Source organism: Coregonus lavaretus (genome assembly GCF_964263955.1).
Source record: "Coregonus lavaretus genome assembly, chromosome: 39".
NCBI lineage: Eukaryota > Metazoa > Chordata > Actinopteri > Salmoniformes > Salmonidae > Coregonus > Coregonus lavaretus.
The window spans coordinates 17,044,515-17,061,908 of record NC_140026.1 but is presented as its reverse complement, the minus strand read 5'-3'; the positions used below and the strand labels follow the sequence as shown (position 1 = coordinate 17,061,908).

Here is a 17,394-nt window from a genome sequence, read left to right as displayed (position 1 = left end):
GTTGTGTTTATATTTTAGTTCAGTGTATGTCCTGCATTTTATTCATCCTGGCAGCTCTGTAGCCCAGCATCGACATTTAGGCTTTCTGCTATGATAACCCTTTTCCATTTCACTCAGTGTGAGACCAGCCTTCTCTGTCAAACTGAATTTACCCTTTTCGGCACTGCACGCCAATGACAATCACCTGCTGGTAGGACGCTGTTAAGGTAGAGGGGGGAGAGAGAACAGGTTCAATTTAATTGTTCTAACACATTTTCTTTTCTTTTTCAATCTGAGATCCTTATTTTACCAGGTAGGTTTACAGAGTTCTCCTTTACTGGAAAGACCTGGGGAAGTTACATTGGAGGATAGGGTTTGAATGAGCCAATGGAAGCTGGGGATGATTGTAGCTCAGTTGGTAGAGCATGGCGTTTGCAAAGCCAGGGTTGTGGGTTCGTTTCCCACGGGGGAGCAGTATGAAAAAAAAAAAATGTATGCACTAACTGTAAGTCCCTCTGGATAAGAGCGTCTGCTAAATCACTAAAATGTAAAATGTAATAATTAGGTGGCCGAGATAGTATGACAGGCCTGGTAAGGGATTTAGCCAGGACACCTGTACTCATAACCCTGGGGCATTGACGTCTCCTTAGACCAGAGAAAAGAAAGCCCCTACTAGCCCTCAAAGACCACTTCCAGCAGCATCTGGTATCCCATCCAAGGATCGACCAGTCTCAACCCTGCTTAGCTTCAAAGGCAAGCCAGCGATGGGACGCAGGGTGGTATGACAGCTGGGTCACTCTCCTGTGCTTATGTGTCCGTACAGATTATATTCTCCTCTTTTCCTGAGCTGTCGTTCATTATGTCCGAGGTAGGGCATGATCAAAAACTGTCCTCTTTTAGACACAATCAAAGACAAAGAACCCTAAGGCCCAATGGAATACATGGGTAGCGATACGCTCGCAACCGCTGTACTTACATTGCTGAGCCCCATTCAATGAAATATGCATTAAGCTTCATTAACCTATCTCTTTCAAACATCTCTTTCAATTATGTAAGGTAATTTTCTCTAGATTATCTTTTACATTTATGTAATTTAGTAGACGCGCTTATCCAGAGCGATTTACAGTAGTGAGTACATACACTACCAGTCAAAAGTTTTAGAACAACTACTCATTCAAGGGTTTTTCTTTATTTTTACTATTTTCTACATTGCAGAATAATAGTGAAGACATCAAAACTATGAAATAACACATATGGAATCATGTAGTAACCAAAAAAGTGTTAAACAAATCAAAATATATTTGAGATTTGAGATTCTTCAAATAGCCACCCTTTGCCTTGATGACAACTTTGCACACTCTTGGCATTCTCTCAACCAGCTTCACGAGGTAGTCACCTGGAATGCATTTCAATTAATAGATGTGCCTTCTTGTCACGATCGTTGTTAGATACGGACCAAGGCGCAGCGTGATATGCGTACATACTTTTATTTGACGTACTTAACAACCGACAAAAACAACAAAACAAACGATACGTGAAGTCCTAGGTTAAACACCAAAACAAACCTTACGGAACAAGATCCCACAAATAACTAGTGCCAACAGGCTGCCTAAGTATGGTTCCCAATCAGAGACAACGAGAATCAGCTGTCTCTGATTGGGAACCACCCTGGCCAACATAGAAAACACGAACTAGAACAAAACATAGAAAATCACACATAGAAAATCCACACCCTGGCTCAACATATAAGAGTCCCCAGAGCCAGGGCGTGACAGTACCCCCCCCAAGGCGCGGACTGCGACCGCGCCAACCAAACACAAGAGGGTAGGGGCCGGGTGTGACCACCACTCTCTCTCTACCCCCCCGTAGCGCCCCTGGTCTGGTCTGGCCCCGCTGGCTGGAGCTGGACTGGACATCGGTGGAGCGGATTGCTTTGGCTCCGGTGTGGAGCAGCTGACCGGTGCCGGACCAGGCACCGGTGGAGCAGGAACGGGCCGGACCAGGCTGACGACACGCACCACTGGCTTGGTGTGGGGAGCAGGAACGGGCCGGACCGGGCTGGCGACGCGCACGACGCGCACCACTGGCTTGGTGCGGGGAGCAGGAACGGGCCGGACCGGGCTGACGACGCGCACCACTGGCTTGGTGCGGGGAGCAGGAACGGGCCGGACCGGGCTGACGACGCGCGCCACTGGCTTGGTGCGGGGAGCAGGAACGGGCCTGGCTGGACTGGGAACACGCACCATAGGCTTGGTGCGGGGAGCCGGAACGGGCCGGACTGTGGAGGCGGACTGGAGGTCTGGAGCGGAGAGCTGACACAACCCGTCCTGGCTGAATGCCTATTTCCACACAATATGTGCGAGGCATCAGCACAGGACGTACAGGGCTGTGTACTCGTACTGGCGCTACAGCACGTGGCACAGGCGCAGGATATACGGGACCGAGGAGGGGTACTGGAGGCCACGAGCATTGAGCCGGCACACTCCGTCCTGGCTGCATGCCCACCTTAGCACGACACGTGCGTGGTGCTAGCACAGGACGTACAGGACCGTGCCGGAACACTCGCGGCACAGTACGTGGCTCCGCATAACACGGAGCCTGCCCAGTCTCACGCTTTCTAGCCTGAGTACGGGGAGTTGGCTCTGCTCTACCTCTAGGCTCCGCCAACCACCCTTTTAGCCCCCCCCAAATTTTTTTATTGGGGCTGTCTCTCGGGCTTCCTCCTCGGCCGGTACCCTCTGCGTTGCCACTGCTCCTCTCTGTAGCGCACCTCCACAGTCTCCTCCCAAGGACGGCGATCCATTCCGGCCTGAATCTCGTCCCAAGTCCAGGATCCCTTCCCGTCCAGGATCTCCTCCCAAGTCCAGGCTGTCTGTTCCTGGACACGCTGCTTGGTCCTCCTTTGGTGGGATCTTCTGTCACGATCGTTGTTAGATACGAACCAAGGCGCAGCGTGATATGCGTACATACTTTTATTTGATGTACTTAACAACCGACAAAAACAACAAAACAAACGATACGTGAAGTCCTAGGTTAAACACCAAAACAAACCTTACGGAACAAGATCCCACAAATAACTAGTGCCAACAGGCTGCCTAAGTATGGTTCCCAATCAGAGACAACGAGAATCAGCTGTCTCTGATTGGGAACCACCCTGGCCAACATAGAAAACACGAACTAGAACAAAACATAGAAAATCACACATAGAAAATCCACACCCTGGCTCAACATATAAGAGTCCCCAGAGCCAGGGCGTGACACTTCTTAAAAGTTAATTTGTGGAATTTCTTTCCTTCTTAATGCGTTTGTGAAAAGCTAAGGGGGTATACAGAAGATAACCATATTTGGTAAAAGACCAAGTCCATATTATGGCAAGAACAGCTCAAATAAACAAAGAGAAATGACAGTCCATCATTACTTGAAGACATGAAGGTCAGTCAATACAGAACATTTCAAGAACTTTGAAAGTTTCTTCAAGTGCAGTCGCAAAAACCATCAAGCGCTGTGATGAAACTGGCTCTCATGAGCACCACCACAGGAATGGAAGACCCAGAGTTACCTCTGCTGCAGAGGATAAGTTAATTAGAGTTACCAGCCTCAGAAATTGCAGCCCAAATAAATGCTTCACATAGTTCAAGTAACAGACACATCTCAACATCAACTGTTCAGAGGGGACTGTGTGAATCAGGCCTTCATGGTCAAATTGCTGCAAAGAAACCACTACTAAAGGACACCAATAAGAAGGAGAGACTTGCTTGGGCCAAGAAACACGAGCAATGGACATTAGACAGGTGGAAATGTGTCCTATGGTCTGGAGTCCAAATTTGAGATTTTTGGTTCCAACTGCTGTGTCTTTGTGAGACACGGTGTGGATGAACGGATGATCTCTGCATGTGTATTTCCCACCGTAAAGCATGGAGGAGGAGGTACTATGGTGTGGGGTTGCTTTGTTGGTGACACTGTTTTATTTATAATTCAAGGCACACTTAACCAGCATGGCATCTACCACAGCATTCTACAGCGATACGCCATCCCATCTGGTTTGGGCTTAGTGGGACTATCATTTGTTTTTCAACAGGACAATGACCCAACACACCTCCAGGCTGTGTAAGGGCTATTTTACCAAGAAGGAGAGTGATGGAGTGCTGCATCAGATGACCTGGCCTCCACAATCACCTGACCTCAACCCAATTGCCCTCAGAACAGCCTCAATTCGTTGGGGCATGGACTCTACAAGGTGTTGAAAGCGTTCCACAGTGATGCTGTCCCATGTTGACTCCAACAGTTGTGTCAAGTTGGCTGGATGGCCTTTGGGTGGTGGACCATTCTTGATACACACAGCAGCGTTGCAGTTCATGACACAAACCGATGCGCCTGTCAACTACTACCATACCCTGTGACAAAATATTTTGTCTTGCCCATTCACGCTCTGAATGGCACACATACACAATCCATGTCTCAATTGTCTCAAGGCTTAAAAATCCTTCTTTAACCTGTCTCCTCCCCTTCATCTACACTGATTGAAGTGGATTTAACAAGTGACATCAATAAGGGATCATAGCTTTCACCTGGATTCACCTATTCAGTCTATGTCATGTAAAGAGTTCTTCATGTTTTGTATACTCACTGTAGGTCGAAACAAAGTAGTCAAAACAGTGTATGTTTATTTATTTATTTATTTATTTTTTAAAATATTTTCTTACTTTTTAACTCTGCATGGTTGGGAAAGGGCTCGTAAGTAAGCATTTCACAGTAAAGTATACACCAGTTGCATGTGACAAATAAAATTGGATTTCATTTCATTTGGCCTGAGAGGTATAGGTGTTATCAGCGGGTCACATGGTATCGATCTGACAAAGAACAGGTCGAGCCGGCATCCATGTTCACCTCCCTCCTTTTATATTTATTTATTTACTTCTTTCTTTCTTTCTTTCTTTCTTTCATTCGTTCTTTCTAAATCTCTCTATCCTCTTCCTCACAGTGAAAGTACCTGGGATAACAACCGAGTGTCTAATTGATTTATTGTGTTCGGGTCGAGGCAGCAACATGGAGCTGTGCAGAGTGGCCTGGCTCAGGCATGCCTGCAATATTATTTCCTTTAACCCTCACACTTTCTTCCTTCTGCTCGGTTCCTCACGGATTACAAAATGCTAACACTCAACATATCGCTCCCATCTGAAAACCTTCAGAGCGGCTAGGAGCAAAATAATCCCTTCAGAGGAACATGAACAGACATACAGGATCCACCTCTGGTGTCGTACTGTACATGCAGACCACAAAGAAGATCCAAATATATGATGGGGTTGGCGTTTGCCCTTTGGAAAAATCATTAGCCATGCTATCACCTAATACAGCAGCCTGTGGCCATGATCTATCAAGGTAACATTTGGCGCTAATTAGCACAGTTCTCAAACCAACCACACATAGGCCTAGATTCTGATTACAGGGTGATGCTCAAGGCTCCCAAGTCTCACCTTATCTTGTCTTTTCTCTTTCTGTCAGTTTTTGTCATTTTTTACGAGATCCTGTCAGGTTTGACCGAAAGGAGAGTACTTTTGGCAGAGTGAGCACAAGATTGCTGCTGGTGTCCTGCAGGCGAAAGCAAAGTCCACTACAGGAGGGGAAACATATCCACAGTTCTCAGTTGAGGTGAATTTTAAAAAAGCATGCTTGGCTGACCCTGGGTTGGAGGCACTATTTGCCTTCCAGTGAAATGATGCAACGGGCAAAATAACTCTGCTCAAAGTGTGTACCAAGCCACAACATTTCCTTCAGGTTCAGTAGAAACCAAGCCAAGATATATTTTCCCCAAAAAGTACCTACTGGCAATTTCACCTACATTTGCTTCTTACTCAGACATATTCTAATAAACCCTAAGGCAGGGTTCCAGATTTTTTTGTAAATACACCAGCAAGTCATCTCCAAGTAATTTTTATTTTAGAAATCTGTTCCAAAGTATTCCCACGCATAATGTGATCGTATACAAATGTAAGCAATGTTTGAAATTATTATGTTTTAGTCAAATATTATATCTGTTTGGGCTTTTTGCGGTCAATTTGCAGTCTACAAATTACTAGTAATTTTGTTCTGGCCCCCTGACCATCCACTCAGGAAAAAATCATCCCGCAGCTGAATCTAGTTGATGATCCCTGTATTGCTTTGAATGTAATAGGCAACTGGATATATACAGAGTCCAAACAAATAAATTATGCTATGCCCTGGTTTAAGCTGTACACGTTAATGCCTTTGAAACCTTTGCATGCTTGGAAGTAAACAGTGTTTCCTTGACTTACTTCAGCCCGAGTAACGAATAAAGCTTAAGTCTGGTGGTATAAGTCTCTACAGTATGCAAAGGCGAGAATTGATCCTCAGCAACATAGATCCGCTGCAGTGTTTCCCTCACTCCCCTGTGCTTCCTCCCTGCAATCAATCCCTGCTCCTCTAAATTTCATCAGAGCAACGCTGCCGAGGAATGGAGGGAGGGGTGAAGAAGAGAGGAAATAAAGGGAAAGCGGACTTTAAAAAAGTCATGAAGCATCAAGTTGTTTAATTGAATAGCACAAGGAGCAACGGCAATAGCTCACGTTCCCTCCTAGCGTGTCGTATACCTCAGGCTTAATGGCACTGATGTCACTTGCGATAGGCAGAAGTAGTCGTTTAACAACTTAATAAACGTCTGATTTACGAGCGGCACCCAGCGGCTGATAAATAAGCGGGTGGGCAGACGTGTAGGTGAGGGGTTTCATTTCACAGTTTTTCCAATCAACACCAGAGAAAAAATTAGTTATATTTATGTGTGTGTGCTTCGTTTGTTTGTGTTTGCCTGCAAGTCTGTTGGCCTGTGTGTGAATTCAATTGATCGTGCACAGTGTACTGTATACAGTATGTGCATGAAATGGTTGACTAGATGCATGTGCATCCATCAAATTATACATCTCCAGACAGCTGATGTATGTATTGAAGAATCAGCACGAGGGCTCAGGCTGTAAATCAACACGACCCCACCCCCACAACCAACCATTCAAAACAAACACACACACACAGGCATGCACACACACAGGCACCCAAGCTTCTCAATGCACTAACACGCCTGGCTAAAACAGCTGCCAAGTCTGGGAGCAGTTGTACCACTAGCCATAAAATGGTAACACACTGTGATATGAGCCTGTCTGAAGAGTCATTAGGTTCAGGGGCCTCCGTGGGCCAACACCAGGGGGTCCACATATTTTTTGTCTCATTTTAAAGCCAGAAGCCACTCTTCAGGTGATGAGAAATGGGGGCTGAGAGACGTCAGCCCCCGAATGAAAACACGCCACATCTAAAAGTGTTGGAAGCAGATGGATAAATGAAAAACATTTGCCACCGTGAGAGACAAGGTGATGTGACAGAGGGAGAGATATTTATCTCTTTCATGTTAGCAGGGAGAATCATTTTATTTAGGGATGAATCAACATTTCCTGAAAGCGCCTGCGCCAGGTGTATCTTATTATCTGTCAGTACATCCTCATTATAAAACGGCCCCCGGGAGTTGGGCATCTGATGTAGCATAACGAGTGGGCTTGTAATCAAGGTGTGTTATTTACAGTATGTAGAGGACAATATGAGGACATCATAGCAGTACCGGATGTGGTACCTTACATATGCCTGTACAGTAACAGTGGAGTCAATGCCATGATTCTACTGTAGATAACGTCTGCTATCAGTGGCTGGGAATATGGGCAACTTCATTATCCATATCCTTCTACTTTACTGCTTGTTAGTAAATTCAGACTATTGTCTCAGCATGGAAACAAACATTTACATACTAAAGTCGATTACCAGTGAAATTAGAGTGTGACACTTGTTTATTTGCTGCTGTTGTGACAATCCTCGGCTATCACTAAGCCATGGCCCGATTATGTCACCTGGAAGAATTTCATAACACATAATTATAGCTTGCTTCTCTCTCGACGCAGTTGAGCTATCGGTGTCTAAGGATAATTAAGCGGGGGAAGAGCTTTGCAGAAATTTGGAGTTAACACTCGTACGCCAGCAGCGGGCTTATGATCGCGGTCCACTTTGATGTACTGCGCACTTCTCAGCAAGCACATGGGCAAGAGCCTTCTTTCCCCACCCCTTCTATCTTGTTGCTTAAAGCCCCCTCCAACAATGACGGATGCAAGGCCAGCTAATAGATTCAGGGAGTAGCACTCAGGGCGAAGATGGCAGAAAATTGTCGAATGGTGGGCAATTTATGAAATGGGACTACAGCTGCCCGGATTGAATGGTGGGAAAAATACTTACCTGGGACTAATCCTTAAAAGCTTTCCCCTAAAAAATTCACAGAGTGAATGAAAGTTGAAAATCCCCTTTCTCTGAGAAAACGGACCTTTCCCTCACATCTCCTAAAGCACTAGTCTCATGAATGCCTCAGCCAAATTGCAATTTAACCTGGAAGGGATAGCTGAGATAGTAGTGGCGTATACTGTACATGCTGCAATGCTCATTTGTTTTCCAATTGCTGTGAGGGATTTATGTATTTTTCTCTGTTGCCATGGGCAGTATGTCACTCCTGTTCTTGTTAGCACGTTTCCACAAGCGAAACTACTGTACTGCTAATTGACAGGTGCATGCATGATGAAATACCGCTCTCTGCCTCACTGCTTTGTCTTTTCATCTTATAGAATATACTGTAGCACAACATGGATGATCTAAGATGGTTAAGGAAATGTGTGTGAAACATTGTTTCTGGTAGTGAGCGAGCGTCGACACTTGGTTGCAGATGTCTATCGTGTGTGATCTTGCCGTGCTACTAAAAGGAATAGTTGACTTTCCTCAATCAAACAAGGTCAAAGATGAGACGACTTCAATGCAACTATCAAGACATGCTTGACTAGGGCTGGGCGGTATACCGTATTTGACTATATACCGGTATTGATGCATGGACCGGTTTAGGGTTTTACTTTACCTTCTATAACGGTATTTCAATGTTTTGTTAAATGTGATACGCCACTCCAGCGAAAGTATTGTCAGTTTTTATAGTTTACTCTGTTTGCTACTTGAGTCGTCTCTCTCCCTCTCCTCCTGCATGTTGCTTCCCCATGCACTTTCCACACCAAGCCCTGCCCACTGTCACTCAAGGAGAGCATTTGTCACAAGTACTTGCCATGCCGTTCACTCTGTCTGCGTGGTCAGATGCAACAAGATGTTGGTGACAACAATGCTGATTTCCACTTTGTTTCTTAATGTAAATCCATGTTCTATAATTACACTGTTAGTTTGGGTCTCTTAATGTCTGCCAATAGCTAGTTTATCTTTTCTTAGTAGTGGCTCAAATAAATATTGTTAGCCGCTAATGCTAATCGCTAGTTAGCTGGCTAGCTAGCTAGCTAAATATACTCAAAGTCAGAGCAAACGTAGCTAGCTAATACAGCCTGATACCAGATTAGATTAGATTAGAGACTTTAATAGTCACATATACAGGGTTGCAGATGTAATTACAGGGTACAGTGACATTCTTGAGCTCCAACAATGCAGGGTTAGGGTTAGCAGGTAGCTGACTAGTGGTGGATATTCAGCTGTCTGATGGTCTGGGGGTAGAAGCTATTGGCCAGTTTTATAGTTTCTGCCGTGATGCTCCTATACTGCCTGCGCCTGAATGATGGAAACGGGGAGAACAGGCCATGGCTCGGGTTGCTGGGGTCCCTGATGATCATATTGGCCTTTCTGCGACACCTGGTGTTGTAGGTGTTCTGGAGGGCAGACCGTGTGCACCCGATGGTGCGTTCGGCTGAGCCTACCACCCTCTGTAGCGCCTTGTGGTCCGTGGCGGTGGAGTTGCCATACCAGGCTGTGATGCAGCCCGACAGTATGCTCTCGATGGTGCTCCTGTAGAACACTGTGAGGGCCCTCGGGGACAGGCCAAATTTCTTTGGCATCCTGAAGTTGAAGAGTCGCTGACGTGCCTTCTTCACCACGGTGTCCGTATGGTTTGACCATTTCAGCTCCTCTGAGATGTGTACGTCGAGAAACTTGGACGTTTTTGACCGTCTCCACGGCGGCCCCGTTGATGAGGATGGGGACGTGCCCAGAGGATGCACCCTTGTGGGGCCCCTGTGTTGAGAATCAGTGTCGAAGAGGTAATGTTGCCGACCTTCACCACCAGTGCTGGTGTAGGCTTAGATCAGCATGCTGTTTGTGCAACGGTATCTTCTAAATCAGAGAGGAATAGGCAAAGCATGAATATGTCAGCTAGCATATAATGTAACATCTAATTAGGGTCCCCTGGGAAACACTGAACAACACTTTGGTTCCTACCCTGTCACAATAATTCCTCTCTGGCTTTTTCATTTGTTGTTATGCATTCCAACTACAGAATTAGAATAATAATTATATTTCCATGATTCCAACAGTTTAAGGGTTTACTAGATTTTTGCCCATATCATGCAGCACAGTGTGGAAATTATAACAAATGAGTGCAGGAAATGCAGAAAATATGTTTTGGTTGACGTTGGATTGAACAGTATAAAACAATTAAAATGGAGAAAGACCCATTGAAATCACATACAATCACAGTAGGTAGGTAGGTAGGTAGGTAGGTAGGTAGGTAGGTAGGTAGGTAGGTAGGTAGGTAGGTAGGTAGGTAGGTAGGTAGGTAGGTAGGTAGGTAGGTAGGTAGGTAGGTAGGTAGGTAGGTAGGTAGGTAGGTAGGTAGGTAGGTAGGTAGGTAGGTAGGTAGGTAGGTAGGTAGGTAGGTAGGTAGGTAGGTAGGTAGGTAGGTAGGTAGGTAGGTAGGTAGGTAGGTAGGTAGGTAGGTAGGTAGGTAGGTAGGTAGGTAGGTAGGTAGGTAGGTAGGTAGGTAGGTAGGTAGGTAGGTAGGTAGGTAGGTAGGTAGGTAGGTAGGTAGGTAGGTAGGTAGGTAGGTAGGTAGGTAGGTAGGTAGGTAGGTAGGTAGGTAGGTAGGTAGGTAGGTAGGTAGGTAGGTAGGTAGGTAGGTAGGTAGGTAGGTAGGTAGGTAGGTAGGTAGGTAGGTAGGTAGGTAGGTAGGTAGGTAGGTAGGTAGGTAGGTAGGTAGGTAGGTAGGTAGGTAGGTAGGTAGGTAGGTAGGTAGGTAGGTAGGTAGGTAGGTAGGTAGGTAGGTAGGTAGGTAGGTAGGTAGGTAGGTAGGTAGGTAGGTAGGTAGGTAGGTAGGTAGGTAGGTAGGTAGGTAGGTAGGTAGGTAGGTAGGTAGGTAGGTAGGTAGGTAGGTAGGTAGGTAGGTAGGTAGGTAGGTAGGTAGGTAGGTAGGTAGGTAGGTAGGTAGGTAGGTAGGTAGGTAGGTAGGTAGGTAGGTAGGTAGGTAGGTAGGTAGGTAGGTAGGTAGGTAGGTAGGTAGGTAATATTCACGGTTGACAATATGTCATTGCCTGCATGTTGTTGTGTATATATCATGCTTGACTCCATGTAGTCCATATTGATGGGCAACACTATCCTCCCTCCATCTCCCGGGGTCAGGGAGGCCTATAAGGCTATCACATTGTCTTTACGGTCATTCTCAAATAACCCTGTGTCACTCTGCAGTACAGTGGAGAGCTGTATGACTTTCCATTGCCTTCTTTCACTTTCACATCTAACTGCCTCTCTTAGGTGTATAGGAAGCACAATATTAACCAAAAGGTGGTTTCAGCATCCCCCTCCAAGGGTTTCAATGGTTAAGCCCAACAGCCACAAGCGGACTGGCCATCTGGCATCTAGCATTTGCCCGAAATGCCAGATGGTCAGTCTGCCTTTGGCTGTCTAACTTGTTTTTTTGTGTGCAAAATGACCATTCTCTGGCTAATAATGAGGACCTCAAGGGAAAAAATAGGCTGGTGTTGGGGCCTTCGAGGAAAGAAATGGATCAGTGTGTTAGAAATTCCAGGGCCGATTTCTTGTCCCAGTCCACCCCTGCCAACAGCAGTTTCATCATCAGGGCATTTAATTAGTTTACTTTGATTTGATACACTGCCATTGCATTTCACACTGATTTAATCTGAGTAAAATTGAGAGACGATTATGCGGGATAACCCACTCAACTCTCCCCACGAGAAAGAATGCAACACAGAATGTACAATATCAGAACAGTGCAGATTCACATGACATTGATTGAGCGCAAACAAACATGCCCCCTCTCAGTGCAGCAGTGGGCAAGGCTCTTTATGTGCATCAGCAGTGATTCAACAATAAGAGATTACATGTAAATTGTCTGTCAAAGGGTGAGCAGCGAGAACCAGCAAACTCGCTCACTCAGCCACCACCCATCCATCCACACACCTCCTTGCGTGTGCACACGCATGCACACGCACGCGCGCGCACACACACACACACACACACAAACACACACCACTGGAATAATTTAACACCCCCAAGTGATTAACTTTGCACATACATAGCCTACACACCCCACCTCCTCCCAATTTACCTCCCCAACACATACAGTAGCACATTTCAAGAGAAGTTTCCACACATGTCCCGCAACTTCACAGTGATAGGTCTATTTTGCGTCTTAAAAAATGGGGGCATCACAGCATTGCTTTCATCAAGCATGTGGACAACAAATAGGCATACATGGACCACCTCTCCGCCTTCTCTTTTGAAAACAAGTAGCCTAGGCTAAGATAAGTAACTGTAAGGCAGACATGAAATATTGAAAAGGGGTGTGCTGGCATTTTGGCAATTAGTGGATAATGTAGGTAGCCGAACAGATATCTTCATAATTATGAACAGATACCATAACTTCGACGGTATAATCTAAGGGCATAGTGAACAAGTGCTCGTCTAAAAAGCATCCAACATCGCACTTCCATGATGAGCTGAAATGCGCGCTTTGTGTGCCTATGCCATGGCATGTCAATAATATCGGGTCACAATAGGCCTACATAACTTGCAATTAAAATAGCTTACACAACTCATAAACCCGCCACTTCTGAAAGTAGGCAACATCTCTGCAAAAAACAATGCGAGGAAAAGTCTAAATGCTACTTACTATATACCCCGGCTGATGAATTCAAACGCCTCGGTAACTGTATTTAAATGACAAAAAGGAGAATGATAAGTAAGTGATGGAATTGTACACTTGTCGACAAACAGGCATTTATCAATTGATAACGACATAGTGTGATAGCCTGCAGTATTTGTATGCGACGCACATGACCACTTACCAAAGCATCCAGATAAAATTCCTTAGGAAATCCAGATGAGTCGTATCTTCCTTCTCTCCAGTCAGAAACAGCAATGCTTTCTTATTCCAAATACAGGCCCCAAGTGAACTTCCCCCCAAAAAGTGCTAAAATGAACATCTGTGTGCAGCAAAAAATTATAATAATATTCATACTAAATGGTGAGGAGGAGAGTAGGTGCCTGCTCCTTTTCCCGCTGTCGCAAGAGACAATGGGAGCGGTAATGAGACAGACAGAAAAGTGAGAGCTAAGCTTTCTTTAGAAAGCCAGCGCTGCTGTTGTCATATTGTAGCCTACCACACACTGCTCCTGGCGATGGCTGGAGAGCGTGCAGCTCCGAGCGCGCAAGCGAGAGGGGAGAGGGGAAGTGGGCAGCATCCCAGATAAGATGCTTTCCACACACGCGCACACACCTGCATTACTCTATCGAGCCACTTGATGTCCGGCTAGTAGAGCAGCTAACCCATGTAGGATTAGCTCTCCCGCTCTCCGTAAATGATCCGCAGACAATAAATTGTTATCTCTTGATTTCTGTGTCGATAATAAATCCATTAGAAATTGATTAGTTACGCATATAAAACGTCTCCCACCGGGGATCACTGTGCTTGTTTTGCTAAAACATTGGCATAAAGCGGATATGTGAACTTGGGAGGCAAACTGCTTGTTCAACCTTTGCTGCGCACCTGTCCAGGCAAATAACCAGCGTGCAACCTGTTGAATTTTTCAGGTGGTATCAATTTAGTTTTTGAAATGAGTTTAAAAAATGTAGATTCAAATCCAATACAGCTACAGTAGATTTTAGTGACCCTATAAAGCAATATCATTCGCTCGTTTTCTAAAGCAGATATCTGACATGACAGATAATTGAAGTGTTCCCATACCAAAGGGACTCAAACAACAAGCCAAAGGAATATACATGAGAATTAATTTTCTCATCCTTTGAAATAGCCTATGAAACAAAGGAATAGAGTAATATTTGTCATTTTCACACAGAACTGGATTGCTGTATTTAATACTTTTGGTTATTGTTTCAATATTAATAAATGATAATCAGATTTGTGTGTGTTTATCTCAATGTATGGGTTTGTATGTGCATGAAAATGTGGTTATTCAAAGAGGGAATGATGATGTTAAATTAAATGAATGATATAAATGTATAATGTATACTTTTAAATTAATGATATATAGCCTTTGAATCTTGAAGAATATAACTTCGAAATGTCTCCTGCTTAGTTTAACTGTCATACCCCATCAGAACCGAAAATATAAGCTTTTTTTACTCCATTGTTCACAAACAATGTAATTGTAAACAAACACTGTAAAGCTTTAAAACATGGTTAAAACTGTAATTTTGCATCCATAGCTCTGTCTATACATTTGAGAGCGGTTACATTTCTCCAGCCCCATTCCTCAGCTGATTACCAAATCAACTGAGGAATGGTGCTGGTTTCAAATCAAATCAAATCAAATCAAAATGTATTGGTCACATGCGCCGAATACAACAGGTGCAGACATTACAGTGAAATGCTTACTTACAGCCCTTAACCAACAGTGCATTTATTTTAAACAAAAAAAGTAAAAATAAAACAACAACAACAAAAAAAAGTGTTGAGAAAAAAAAGAGCAGAAGTAAAAATAAAGTGACAGTAGGGAGGCTATATATACAGGGGGGTACCGGTGCAGAGTCAATGTGCGGGGGCACCGGCTAGTTGAGGTAGTTGAAGTAATATGTACATGTGGGTAGAGTTAAAGTGACTATGCATAAATAATTAACAGAGTAGCAGCAGCGTAAAAAGGATGGGGTGGGGGGGCAGTGCAAATAGTCCGGGTAGCCATGATTAGCTGTTCAGGAGTCTTATGGCTTGGGGGTAGAAGCTGTTGAGAAGTCTTTTGGACCTAGACTTGGCACTCCGGTACCACTTGCCGTGCGGTAGCAGAGAGAACAGTCTATGACTAGGGTGGCTGGAGTCTTTGACAATTTTGTTGTTGTTTGAACTGCAGATTGACCCTTTAATCTAATGCGTGGTTACTACATATCCAATCTTATTTGCAGTTACATATTTACATAATGCTCCAAAGTGCCATCTATTTTTCTACCAATAGTACTAACAAAGTAAAGACTGAGTTTTTTTTTATATTTAGCTCTGCTGTATCAACAGAATTGACCCTTGGATTACAACGATTGGTCAAGTCAAGTAGTGCACACTTTCAATTGATGGGAAATCGAGGGACAAGGCAGTGGGCCAGAAAACACAAAGTACTGTATTGATACCTCACACACTCTCATACATTTCACATGGTTAAAGGTTTGTAAACTAATGGGTACCAAGACAGACAGCTTTTTGGCCCCATACGGAAACATATTCTGTATGAAGGGAGTTTGTCAACATGTCCATCTGTTGGCTCTATGGCAATGAGAGTCGATGTAACCTTTGTTTCCACCACCCAAGGTTGCTCTCTCCACGTGCAAGAGCTGCATTCCAAAAGTACTTTTGACCTTTTGTGGATGTGTTGTGACTAGCGAAAGGATCACACATGTGTGCCCCCCCCTTGGATATGACATCCCCCATGGATATGAAGTTACTTTTGACTGGAAATAAAAGTTACAGTGTGTACCTTTAACCCAGTGTCTACAATTACCTTATTTTCTTTTCACAAGCACAAAAATTTGCAAACACAGTTATGGCGAAATTTGAAAATTAAATCGTAACTCCATCAGCTGTCGCTTTGATGAAGTGGGTGAAAGTGGGGGTGAAATTTATTTTTTATTTTACTATTGTTATTACATAATGCATCGCTCTGCATTTGAAAATACATCACTCATGGCTCCATCGATCCATGTGACCTATTGCCTTTAATTATATTGACTCTGAGGAACTTTACCACTGTCACTGTGACATTCACACACGAGATGAGACTGTGAGTCAAAAGAAACTGATAATTGAGTTTGAGGTTGATAAAAATTCACATAAAGAAACACATTTTTTTTTAAATTGCACCAAAACAAATGAAACGTATTTGCATTATTTTGAAACCTTAGCTAAGTTCAAAGTTTTACTGCAAAAATATGTCTTGGATATCAGCCAGAAAATGCAGTGTACTGTATACTGTCCGTCGAAGTTGAGTGTGTGAAATGCAGTGTTGTTCAATGCAGTTTCTGTAGGCAATGTGATATCCATTTTGGTCCATACAGTTACAAGGTGCTGGTTATGAGTCGCAGGTTGGCATTTATTGAGAAGACTCATGTACTGGAGGCAGCTGATTTTAAGCTTAACCCTAACCTTAACCACACTGCTAACCCTAATGCCTAACCCTAACCTTAACCACACTGCTAACCCTAATGCCTAACACTAACCTTAACCACACTGCTAACCCTAATGTCTAACACTAACCTTAACCACACTGCTAACCCTAATGCCTAACATTAACCTTGACCACACTGCTAACCCTAATGCCTAACACTAACCTTAAATTAAGACCAATAAGCACATTTTTGTTTTCATGATTTTTTACGATATACAGTATAGCCAATTTTTACCAGTGGAAACCGCTTAGTTCGGCCTCCAGGGCAAGACTCATGACAATAAACGTCAACCTGCTTATGAGTAATCAATATTATTCTTGGAGACTTCCCACTGGGCACAGATGTCAATTCAATAGCTATTCAATCAAATTCACCGATCAAATGTATTTATAAAGTCCTTTTTACATCAGCAGATGTCACAATGTGCTTATACAGAAACCCAGCCTAACACCCCAGAGAGCAAGCAATGCAGATGTAAGCTAGAAGTATGGTGGCTATGAAAAACTCCCTAGAATGGTTGGAACCTAGGAAGAAACCTAGAGAGGAACCGGCAAGGAACGGGTTCTGAGGGGTGGCCAGTCCTCTTCTGGCTGTGCCGGGTGGAGATTATAAGAGTACATGGCCATTAAGGCCAGATCGTTCTTCAAGATGTTCAAACGCTCTATGATGACTAGCAGGGTCAAATAATAATCACAGTGGTTATAGAGGGTGCAACAGGTCAGCACCTCAGGAGGAAATGTCAGTTGGCTTTTCATAGCCGAGCATTCAGAGTTCGAGACAGCAGGTGCTAACCTGTTGAAATGACGTGGAAACAACGTTGATTCAACCAGTGTGTGCCCAGTGGGTGGAATCATATGGAACATTCGTTGGTTCACCATTTCAAGGGGTAAAGTGTTCTGCGACTCTGCCATTCTTGACTACTCTTGTAATTTCACT

General features: G+C 44.2%; 1 protein-coding gene across 1 annotated transcript in view; it reads right to left on the bottom strand.

The window, feature by feature from the left end:
• LOC311113246 (receptor-type tyrosine-protein phosphatase delta-like) overlaps positions 1 to 13,397 on the bottom strand; it is a 609,241-nt gene extending 595,844 nt beyond the window's left edge. Inside the window, exons 1-3 of the mRNA XM_084156451.1 lie at positions 13,310 to 13,397; positions 13,137 to 13,244; positions 12,962 to 12,998 (exon numbers count right to left, since the gene is read on the bottom strand). The gene's annotated coding sequence lies outside the window, so the exon portion shown is untranslated. The remainder of the gene's footprint in view (positions 1 to 12,961; positions 12,999 to 13,136; positions 13,245 to 13,309) is intronic.
• Between the last annotated feature and the right edge of the window lie 3,997 nt (positions 13,398 to 17,394).